Source organism: Apus apus, chromosome 2 (genome assembly GCF_020740795.1).
Source record: "Apus apus isolate bApuApu2 chromosome 2, bApuApu2.pri.cur, whole genome shotgun sequence".
In the NCBI taxonomy this organism is placed as follows: domain Eukaryota; kingdom Metazoa; phylum Chordata; class Aves; order Apodiformes; family Apodidae; genus Apus; species Apus apus.
In genome coordinates, this window is record NC_067283.1 from 66,565,260 (window position 1) to 66,577,395 (window position 12,136).

The following is a 12,136-nucleotide window of genomic DNA, read 5'->3' on the forward strand; positions in this document are numbered from 1 at the left end:
CAGCCTTCTGGTCTGTCAGCCACTCCTCCCAGTTTAGTGTCATCAGCAAACTTGCTGAGGGCACATTCTGTACCCTCATCCAGGTCGTTGATGAAGATATTGAACAACACCGGTCCCAGTACTGACCCCTGAGGGACTCCACGAGTCACAGACCATGCACATATGTTCCAGATTCCAAGGAAAATAAACCGAAAGTTAAGCTGTGGTCATACTTCTATTTATACCAGTCACAGCATTCCTCATTTTCTCCAAAGTAGCCAAAATTATAAAAGTGCATGGCAGATATTGCCTTTGGCTTCACGAGACATACCTGACAAGGTAACAACAGCTGGACTGAGAGAGGTTTGGAAGGGTAAGCCATGTGGAATGTCATGTTGTACTCAGCTGGAAAGTACCTACCAGCTGTGCCTCAACTCATTTTGAAATGAGGATGGTCACTTCTTCCTGGTTTGTATAAAGGTTACCAGAAAACCACAGAAAGTTCCCACAGCAGTAACTAATATTCTTAGGGGAATAAAAACAAAACAACAAAAAAATTAAATTCACATGCATGTACAAAGTTGTTTTCTTAAAGACAAAACAGAGAACTTAATGGGCTGAATGCTGGTGGAAGGGTGGATACTCTGCAAAGCTGCTTTACCAAAATCAGGCAGCTAATATGGAAACTACCTGTCATGTCCTAAATACGGAGTGCAGAATTATCAACCAACTATTGATAAACTAATGACCAAAATTAAAGAAAAAAAAACCAACACAACACAAAGGTGCAGTTCAGATTAGAAGTTCTACCCATCTAACAACCTCAACTGATTTTACAAGTACTAAGCATACTTACATAAGTATCTAAAAGTTAATCTGAAAAAAACAGACTTTAAATTCTGTTTCTGAAGATGCAAGCCAGAGCGCTTCGCTTAACAACACGCTTCAGCTGAGTTCCTCCTTCTAATCAGAGCATTAGGGAGTTCTAAGAGGTGTTACTAAGTCTTTAACTACATCATAAACCTTGGCAGTTTTTGATAATTTCTTAAGGGATTTGATAGAGGAAGCAAAAGTTTACAGAAATCTCAGGTTTTCTTCTCAGGTTCCTTACCCTCACAGTGGTGCAATCATGTGGAAGACACAAATGTGAAAGTACTAGACGAAAGAAGGCAAGTTCCTTTCATTTCAAGTTCCTTTTTAATTTTAAGAAAAAAAAATCCAATAATTTAAGCCAACTTCAGGGAGCTCTGGCTCAAAACCAAGCAACCAAGCTAAAGAGCACTACTAGGCATTAGTGTTTGCAACCACACCTCTAATTCTATGCTGTGTTCAAGCTAGTGGTTACTTGCTGAATTAGCTCCTGAATTCAGTGCTACTCACGGGGCGCAGCGAGGGCTGCATGCACCCATGGCAATCTGCTGCTGAAGACCAGGGGGAAATTTGCTCAATCCCAACACACTCCTTCCCAGCCAGGGTTCGCTCCCCACCTGTCCCCAAGAACACACATCAGATGGGAGTGATCCACTCCTGGTAAGGCCGGGCTTTTCTCCAGATGCTGCAGTCCTTTCCTGGGTTGCTCAAGCATCACATCTTGTTGCTTGCACACAACGCATATTGTAGAGGTATTGAAAATTACGCATGGCCCATATCATTTTAGGAACAACAGAGATACTGCTGCCTATAGAATGACTTCTGACCAGTGTCGCTTTAGGGGGACGCTACTGACATTACTTCCTCAGGATGTAACTATGAAGAATCAAACTGTTGTTAGTCTAATGACAGTAACTACCTGGTCCTGCCCTACCAAGGAAAACATAAATATGTACCAAAGAACCAAATTCTGTTCTCAGAGTTCCAGTAACTTAAATCCAACAGGAAGAAGCCTGCTCAAGAAAAAACTCAGAAGGGGCTTTCTCCTTCGCTTTTCTCATATATGAAATATATGCATGTATAGCAATAATTGTGTTTTAGTAGCTCTGGTATTTGTTTTCCATTAGGCATTATAAAAATTACTTTAGCAAATATGTTTTGTGGGTTGTAATCCATAGCTTGTTAACCACTATATTCACTTAGGGACTACACATATGCTTTTTCAAATATAGACATAAGGGGAAGTAAAAATCATGCCAGAGAGCATTGGTTAGTTCCCAGGAAAGATGGCATCTAGAATTTGGCAGCCTTCACACATGAGAAGAATACAAACATCATCAGACTCAAAATTTTAAGTAGTTTGTGTGAGCCACTTCTTTTATCTTGGTGATTCCAAATTCTACAGTTATTTGTAGCTTAAACTATCCTTATTTTTTAACACAAAACACAAAGCACCGTTTCCTCTAGCTGTAGCATTATTGTAGTAGAAAACAAGGTTTGCAAAACACCTTCCCACAACTCCGAGTGCTTCCAGAAACTTATTTTCACTTGACATTTGATTACAATGCACCACATAGCTACCAAACCTCTTACAGAAGGACAGTACACTTGGTAAACAGAAAATAATAAATGAGTTATCATTTGGTTTCCAGTACGGTAGAGGGAAAAGAGGTAACACCTAATCACCAAAGCAGATGGAGACCCAGTCTCTGCCACCCAACAGAAAACATGCAGATATCCCTGAGGTCATGTTGAAATTATTTTTATTACCTCCACACACCAGTGGCACAGAGATCTCAGATCCTCCCAAAAGCCACTGCTGGCAAGGCCTTTGGCACTTCGTGAACCCCGTCCCCCTCCTCAGGCAGGCATGGGCTTCCCAATGGGGCAGCCCAGCTCATTAGCCAGGGAAACCTCCATTCTCCAGCACCAGCATTCTCAGGTGACAGCTGCCATGACTGAGCAAGGAATCTGCATCTCACATTCATGTCTGGCAAATAATAAACTCTACAAAGCCGTCATGATAGTCATGAGGCTTCCTAACTGGGGAAAACACACCTGCTCCAAGGTAGCTGCCTGGCTTACTGGTTTTCTGTTTGGTTTTGTTATAGCCAAGATGAAAGAATGGCAGCTTAAGCTTACAGCATTTTTTAAAACAAAAATGTACTGTTGGTTCTGTGAAAAAAAAAAAACAACAACCAAAAACAAAACCCACAAAACAAAACCCCAAACAAACAAAAAACACCAACCCAAACCCCCAGACCCCGTCCATCAGCAGGAGTATCTAGGTGCAGGTAACAAGAGGAAGCTCACATCAAACATCCCCTGCATTCCTTCCCTCCAGAGGGCTGCTTCCACCCTGTGACAAGGTCCAGCCAGTCCTAGGAGCTGTCTGGTTCTCTTCCTCACCAGCGCTTCCCTCTCCTGGTTTGAAGAACATGAGCTCCCCACAAGGAAGTATGGTATTAGGGATGAGCAGACCCACACTGAAGAACATTGTGGGGCTGGGGAGCCAAGCACCAGAACGAGCAACCTCCCCTCTCCACAACTTCTCCTACACTGCTTTTCCTCGCAAAACTGCTCCACCTCTTGCCATGCAGAAGGGGTGGCCATAACTTGGTGGTCAACCACACGCTGTCCTCTCTTTGTTGCTCAGGGAATGGCCCCATGCTCCATTTTGCTCGTTTTTCCATCCAGTTGATAAAAGACAGTGTTTAAAGAAAAGTATGGGTGCTGGAACATAAGACAGTTGAGGGCACGGGTTTAGTAGCCATCAAAGATAAATTTATTCTCTTGATGATGCATCAGTCTCTTACTACCTGAGTTCTATATGGCCTCTAAGCAATGAACTCTAAATAGTAACAAAACTTCTGCACACTCGGTTGCAGTCTTAACAGTTATGAATAGAAAGAACATATTCTTATCACCATTTAATAAGATCAATGTATTTACACTGATGTGACAATAACTCTTTGGGGAAAAAAAAAAAAAAGGCCTTCAAGTATGTTTAATTTTTTAAAATCAAAAGTTTATTCTGCAGACTGTGCACTGTAAAAACGAAATAAAAACATTCAGTGTGCTTCCTTGAGGTTTAACAGAGTAATTAAATACTGTACCATTTATAATATTTAATTTGCCTCAGCTTCTGGAAAATAATTAGACACATAGGGGTGGTACATATTCAAAATTTTCATCTAGTCTACAGAAAAACTAGTTAAAGAAAATATTAACTGATATATAGGCTGTTGAATCCCTCTGCCAATACTTGCTGATTATCCCAGCAGTTTTCCCTCCTATTGCTGTATGAATGAAACAGCCAACTAATTCATTAACCAGGAGGTGTTGATTACATACATATTATTATCAAAAGCACAAACTACACTTTTCCCCCTTCTCTCAGTTACCGTAATTTTAGGTGCTTGCAAAACAAGCAGAATGAAAATATCCAGCCTGAAATCTGATACTTAAATACTACTTAGGTAATGCCTCCATAGGAATCTAAATAAAACACACAGAAATTTCATACACTCAAAGCCTAGCTATGCACAGCTAGTAGCTATTCTTGATTAAGTATTCTATTTAAAAAATGGGAAAAGCTGAACAGACACAGAGCACTTTTTTTGGTCCCAGAGTATGTCTGAAGAGCTGGAACATTCCCTGAATTTTACATTTATATCTCCTTTAAATTCAAATTAGTTTCCAAATGCAAAGAACTTCCCATTTTCTTTTTTGCATGGCCTAACTATAGAAGGCTCAGATTATATGTATAAGGAATGAATAAGCTGATTCAACTGTGTATTTTTTATTTTACTGCCAGCTGAAAGGAGCCCCAAAACCATGAAAAATGACCTAGCATTTTTATCAGCACTTCCCACCCTTATATATTTATGAATACCAAATTCCATCGTTACAATGGATTCTCAAATTCACCACTGTGACGGCCAGAGTCCCAAAAGTGTCTAACTGTAGAACAGGCTGGTAGTTGAAGACAATTTAGAAATACCACTCCCCAAGGCCAAGTCTGTCTTCGGTTTAATTCGTCAGGTTTTGTCACTAACTAAAACTAACAGTGTGTGTTAATGTCACACATAATCGCAATAAAGTGTTCTAGCTCTAGAAGATAAAGTGCTACATGATTCAATAAAACTCTTCTAGTACACGATGTAACTGACTTATTAAGAGGTAAAGTACAGGAATTTTAAAGTTCCTCCTCATCAGCAAGATTTGCTCTTGGGTAAGCTTAAAGAATGTGAGACAACCAGCATCTTGGTTGTACAAGAGAACAGAAAAAAGGAGCTTCAAAACACTCTGACACATTATCTGAAATTTTCTTCCCTTAATTCCAGGAACAGGCTCCCCCTTAGAAAGGTAGCACCAGAAAGGCAAAGAGCACCTATGCAGAGGTGGATCCTCAGATTTTTGTGTCTGTAAGACACCTTGGACAAAATCCCAGAGAAACAGGTTGAACACACTATATGACAAAAGCCTCCTAGTCTATACTTTGTTGTCAGGCTTTACATTTTTCGTTTGTGCTAACTTAGTAATCAGAAACTTAACCCACCACCTGGCTGAAATACAACCACTTTGCTTTAAGTTTCTCCAGCCTCTCTAGTTGCTTTGCAAGGTCACACTGAGGACTACAACATGAAATGCCAAGAAAAAGCAAGATGTTTTCCCAAGCAGGCAATATATAGTGCCCTGCAGACAAAACAAAGGCAAAGGCAACCCATGACTCTGGGAAATGCCTCCTTTCAATTCTTTCTTTATTTTTAAGGTCCTCCAAAATAAAATGCAAGACCCATGACTTTAACTGAAGAAAGTTTTATACAGTATTTTAGTTCTTTGTCAGACAACAGCCAGGATGGCACAGCAATATTTTCAGTATCACCAGCTTCTGATATATGTCAGCTGTTCTTTTGTCTTCCATTGTAAGCAAAAACTTTCTACTTAATAATACTTTGCATAATCTTGAGCAGAATGTTAATGTAAAAAGGCAGGATGATTTACTTTCAGAAAACAAATACCTAATGGCAGAGCTCAATGACAAGAATCTAATCCGCTTTATAGTTCCTATGGCCCTAATAAAACATCACTGTCAAACCATGAGGTGGGTGAGTCAAGTAGCATTTTCAGAAAAATCTTTCTCTTAGCAGTCCATTCTGTATAAGTCACAAAACACCCAAGCTGGCATTAGGTTTGTAAAGGGTAAAACTGAGTATTTCTGTGCAAGCAGGACATTTATGGTAGTTGCCCATTACCGCTTCTAGCAGTTGCTATATGATGTCACTAAGGGAACGGGTCGTAATACTTCAGCTTGCATTTGCAGGCCTATTCCAGCAACTGACTGCAATAAGGTATCTTTTTTCCCTTCTCAACGTCTAGTACAACAGAGAAGATTCCATGCCCAATATTATTCTGTACAATGTCCTGAGTTATACCACAAATGGCTTAGGCAACACAGCTAAAACAAACTCCTCTGCAGCAATGAATGGGGACTCTGTTGTTGAAGCCTTTGCCAACTGCATGCATCACTCTTGGTTCCGCCAAGCAGGGACAAAGGCTATATTCTGTCCTTTATGGGAGCACAGCACAGTGATGATGCTGTAAATTAAAGAAAGCACAACACGCTGACAACAGACTCATTACTAGTTTCTTACTCTCGATTCCAATACATAAATGTAGCATATAGTTCCTCACATTGTGCCGAAAATAATGGGAAACAGGGATAAACATGGGAGAGCCTTTCCATAGCTCAGGAACGCAGGTCCCACTTCCCCCATCTGGATCCAATTTTCTTGGGCTTTTTTTTTTTTTTTTTTTTTTTTGCATCAACTCTCTATCCTTGTTCTTGCCTTTTCTTCTACAGTTTTTCAGAGCTGGATTTCCAGTTTATCAAGAATTTAAAAAAAATAATCTCCAGAACAGAATATTCTATACTTCTGTGAGAATCTGCTCCACAGTCTCTGGTAATGTCATCTCTCTCTCCTATATCTTTATTTCAGGCAAATACAAAAAATCAAGTTTGGGGAAAGATCTAAAAAAGTTTCATTTATAACTAGATGTAGACATTTCCCATACAGGTAAGTAAATTATACAGCCCTGATTCATCCACCACCCCTTGGTCTGCCCCTTTTCCCTGTCTGTCTCTCCTTTTCCCCACAAATTTTTGACCCGCGCTGTCTGGCTGCTACATGTGACCTCAATATCATCATGATATTGAAGATAACTTAAGTGGAGACTTCAGAAAGCACACATCTAATAATAAAGCTGTTTGCAGAAAACTGTGGGAATTCCAGAGGATATTACAAGCTTAAAAGGATAAGTATGCGTACAGAAATAACATAAACCAGACTTGATTCTGATGTCCCAAGAGAAAACACTTCTGTATCAATGCTATGCTTGTCTTAGGAACAACTGAATGCCTATTGGCATCCTTATTACCTTTAGAACAAAATCTAAACCTAGTATGCACAATCATCTGACTAATTTCATTACGTTTTATCAAGATTAAACAGAATAGTATTAACTACCAGAATGATCAAAGGCTGAAGGGTACCAGACCATCTTCAACATTGCCACAAATGCAGCTGGCTGAACAGTCTCACGCATGCCCAGCCTAGATGAGCCATTGGTTAAAAAAACAACTCCAAAAACCCCAGAAGTGTCTCTTGCGAATGGCAACCCCCATTTCATGGAGACAATTATGTTACTGATCCCATAATTTTTAGAAAGTACATTAAAACAACAGAGACAGTGAATTCAATTCTGCTGCCAGGAATGAAAAAAAAAAAAACCTCAAGAGTTCTCAGGTTAACACAACTCTGAAACAAATCCCTCTCTGTAAATTTGGGATATGTTCTCATGCAAGCAGAAATACCAATTAGAGCAGTCACTAACAGGAAAAATGTTTTCCTTTTTCTGTGTTTGCAAAGGAAGCAGAGAATTTGGTGCAAACACCACCCTTTTCTTGGAAGTGGATTTCTACAGAAGTTGAGGTGAGCAAAAAGTTCCTGTGTGGAAGTTTCACAACACAGAAGAAATATGCAGCCCATTCCGAGTCTAGGAAAGAAGTTAAATACTGCCACCAAAAAACATCTAGAAGTAAGCTTAGAAAGAGTTCAAGCATTAATTACAGCTTAGACTGTAAATATAAACTGGAAAACATGGCTACTTATGGGCACACGTGGGGTATAATAGCTGCTGGTGTAAGTAGTGCCCAATGATAGGTTTAAACTGGAGTAGTCAGTCGGGACACATCAGACCTGAGTGGACTCTGAGCCATTGGTTACTTGAGTGCCAATGGACAGTGCTGATGGGTCTGCAAGGGTCAGTCACTTAGAGGGGTAGTCTCAACTGTGTCAAAAACAGAGACAAAAACTACGCAACTCCACAAGGACCACGGAGCTCCCCTGTGCTGCTGAGAATTACATACTGTACCGGAAACCATTCGATATAAAGAAAGGTACTAGTAAAACCCATCAAGTGACGGCATCACTCATAAATTTCTTTGCCAGCCAAGTGAGTAAATGATCTGGGTGAGTGAAAAGAAACTTGTAGCTGGTGGACATGACTGTGCCCAACAGGTCCCCTATGCCTCTCACCTGCTGCTGCAGGGATGTAATTTGGAGAGAGCATTCGTTGACATGAAACTCCACAATCTCTGGACTAGGATTTTTCCCAAGGAAAGTACAGTACAGCAGCAGCAAGAAAAAGGAAGGGGTTTTATGCTGCATAAACATGCCTATATGGCTACTGGATATGAGTACTGAGAAACACCTGAACTCATAAGCTTACCAACTGTCATGCTGAACTTTGTATTTCAAATTAGCAGCCACTCAAATTTCTGTTGAAAACACTCCTAAAATGAAGCACTTCAGGTTCCCTTCCCTTATACAAGATTTTTCTACTATTGTGGCAGAATTATTACTTGCCCTCTAAAGTTCCCTTTGATTTTTCCTTTTTGAATTTCCCTTTTTTTTTTTTTTTTACTGAGAATGTTTTGAGGTGTTTATTTATTGAAATTCTCCACTGGCAAAGGACAGCATTGATACAAAATTACTTCTTTAAATCAAGTCACACATTTCAATAGCACATAATTCACAGCTTGCCTTCAAAAGATGTCTGACAACTTTTGTTTACATGCCTTAAGTTGCTCATTTGCATTCTGCAACATATTTTGAAGTAATTAACTGGAAGTTACTGTATCCTCTATGGTACACAAAATAAACCATTCTGCAGCCACAGTCATTTTGTGTCATTAATCTGCTGTGTAAGAGTGTATGACCAATAATAAAACTTTATATACATATAAACTATCTCAGCTTGGACTCCTGCATTCATTTGGGAATTTGTCAGCAGAAGCTCTCTCCTTGGTTGCAGCTACATTACTCAACACACAGTGCACAGGAATTGTTTCTGGAAAGATTGCATATTTTTAGGCCTGGCCCCTTCATGGGAATTCCATACAAACAAAAAAAAAAGGTATCATTTATACACTCAAACCCCTCATTGTGTCCTCTGCTATGAATTTATATACAGGGGGTAGAGGGTGAATTGCTATAAGCTGGAATTTACAAATGTGTTTAAGCACCTGCTGAAAAGAACAGGGAATTATGCTCTTGACATGAGGACACGCTTCTCTTTCTGCAAAGCAAAAGCCTCAGCTCAATAGAGGACAGGAGTATATAAAAAATGAATCAATATTGAATGAAAAGCCACAAATACACTCTTCTAATTTCCAGTTCTTGTCTTAGTTGCATGAAGATATTATTTGAACTCAGTTTTTGAAGGCAAGATGCTCAATATATCATTTATATAATGGGGTGGGGTTTTTCTGGGGGAAGGGAAGAAAAGCAAACAAAATAACCTCTGAGAAAAAAAGCCAAACAACTTCCATGGGCACTAAGCAGAAGTGAAAAGAGAAAATCAGGAAAAAGCAAAGACAACTCAGCCAGAACTTTTACCCCCTCTGTTCCTCTCAGCTGCATTCCAGTTACAGGCAGGTATGGACAAAGTTTTCCTTCGGGAGTATATTTATCCACTTAACTGCAAACTAATACTTTTTTGGGGACTGTATGGAGGAATTTGTACACATCAAGCTTGGTAGCACTGCTGCTACTTCCTCACCACTACAGGAGCACAGCTATTAGGAAGGGGATGAAGCAACCACCGTGACTTGGAAGAGCACTTCTGTAGCAATTCCGGAGCTCCAGTTTCTGCAGAGAGAACGGGTGGGCAGATTGGATTCGTCTCTGGAAAAAAAACTCAGATTTTTTTCCAATGCACTGTCTGCATTGTTATTATAACAATTATTTAGAATAGCTTGTAGGAGCACCAAAATAAGGAAAACATGTTCGATCCAGGCACAGTTTTGCCAGGTGAGCAAAGGAGAAAAATGCCAGGAGAGGGACAAGCCCCTTCCCTCCACTTGTTTGCAGACTCCTGGATGATTTGCACATACCTTGTCACTGATAGGACACAAAAAGCTACAGCTACAGTGCTGCATCATTAGCCTTCTACAACTTTAAAACGCTCAGCAAGTGTATATGCAGTTCCCACGTTGGGATTTACATGTGGAGCAGAAGGAACAAACCAGGCATTTTAAAATTTGTTTACCAAACACACTTTTCTCATGCGGGCATGCATAAAGGATAAACTCACTCAACCACAAAGCTTCATACCAAGTTCCTCATCACTTCTGGGTACAGAGATGGCAACAGTGATGGAGAAGAACTTTTCCAACATTTAGACAGCCAGGAGTCTATTCCCTTTATCTTGCCACGAGGCTCTAATCCCTCTGATTCATGTTCTATGGTTCCTAGGCTAGTGCAGTTCCCCAGGCATGAAGTCAGCTGCTTCAGGGAGGCTGCAGCCAGATCAGAGATCCACAGCCTGTACATAACTGGGGCCAGGCTCCCCTGAACCTGCCAGGCTAGTGCTTCAGAAATTAACACTCTGAGCCCTAATCCACTGCAGGGGCTCACCATACCCACAGAACTGCATGTTCAGGGCAGGTCTGCCTTGTTCACTGCAACAGCCCAGCTGAACTGAAGACACACAAATGTAGTTGCAGGGACACAGAGGAGGACTTGGCCTCTACCAAAAGGAATTAATTCTCAGTGGTGAGACATCCAGCTGTTAATTACTCCTCCGGATGAAGGAAAGTCTAACTGTATCTTTAGGCACTTTATTTCAATAATTCATTCACCACAGAGAGCTTCCCTCAGATGAGACTTGTCAAAGGGAAGAGCAGACTGGGCAGCTCCTGGAACTGGTGATGCTGCTTGGAATTGTGTCCTGCTGGCACAGCAAGGCATGGGCCCCTGGACGCACACATCAACATCTCATTAATCCACATCCCACAGAGCAAAGCACAAAAACATGATGGCGGGGGCTGGGGGAGTCTTGTGAAGAGAGTCACACAGCTCAAAAACTTCAGGAAGGGGTTATGATGGAAAACACTGGGCCAGCAGTGACCACTGCCACTCGGAACAGCCAGGAAAGACATGGCTTCATAGAATCATAGAATGTGGGGGAAGTGATCTTAAAGGCCATCTAGTCCAACCAGCAGGGTTGCTCTCTATCACCTCATCCCCCCAACCTGTATTGATCATGAGGATTCCTTATACCCAGGTGCAGAACCTTGCACTTGCCCCATTGAACCTCATCAAGTTCACATGTGCCCACTTATCTAGATTGTCCAAGTCCCTCTGGATAACATCACATCCTTCTGGCATGTCAACTGCACCAGTCAGTTCATTCAGGGGCCTGATCCAGCAGGGGCTTTGGGTGCAACAGCTCCTCAGGCTTCAGTGGAGAGTAGGTACCTACAACCCCTTGGTTAAGCTATTTCTTAATCCTCCTGTGCCTCCACTTCTTGACTTTGTGGTAGTTGTAACAGCAATACCTTATTTTGAAAGGTCTGTTTAAAGAATTGCAACAAAAAATACAGAAGCCCCAAGGACAGCTGGTGAAAAATGTTACTATTGAATTGTTTTGATTTTGGACAACTTAAAGGAGGACAGAGAAATATGACAGGATGAATGCCTAAGGCAGTTCCAGCTATTTTCTTCATTTTTCTTCTAGCAAACACAAAAGAAACCTGGCTGCATGAATGGTACTCCAACACCAATGCAAGAGGCAAAACACAGAGACTGAGTAGTCTGGGTATTGCCTATGCAGAAAAATAAACAATTGTGAATTACTTGGGGTTGGTACTGCTTATGTGTGCCAGTTCAAAAACATTTGAGGAAAGATGAGAGAGAGGGGGAAAAAAAAAAAAAAGCAC

The 12,136-nt window shown here is 40.8% G+C and overlaps 1 protein-coding gene across 5 annotated transcripts in view; it reads right to left on the bottom strand.

The window, feature by feature from the left end:
* Positions 1-12,136, bottom strand: part of HIVEP1 (HIVEP zinc finger 1) — a 117,699-nt gene that overhangs the window by 87,109 nt on the left and 18,454 nt on the right. The window lies entirely within an intron of this gene.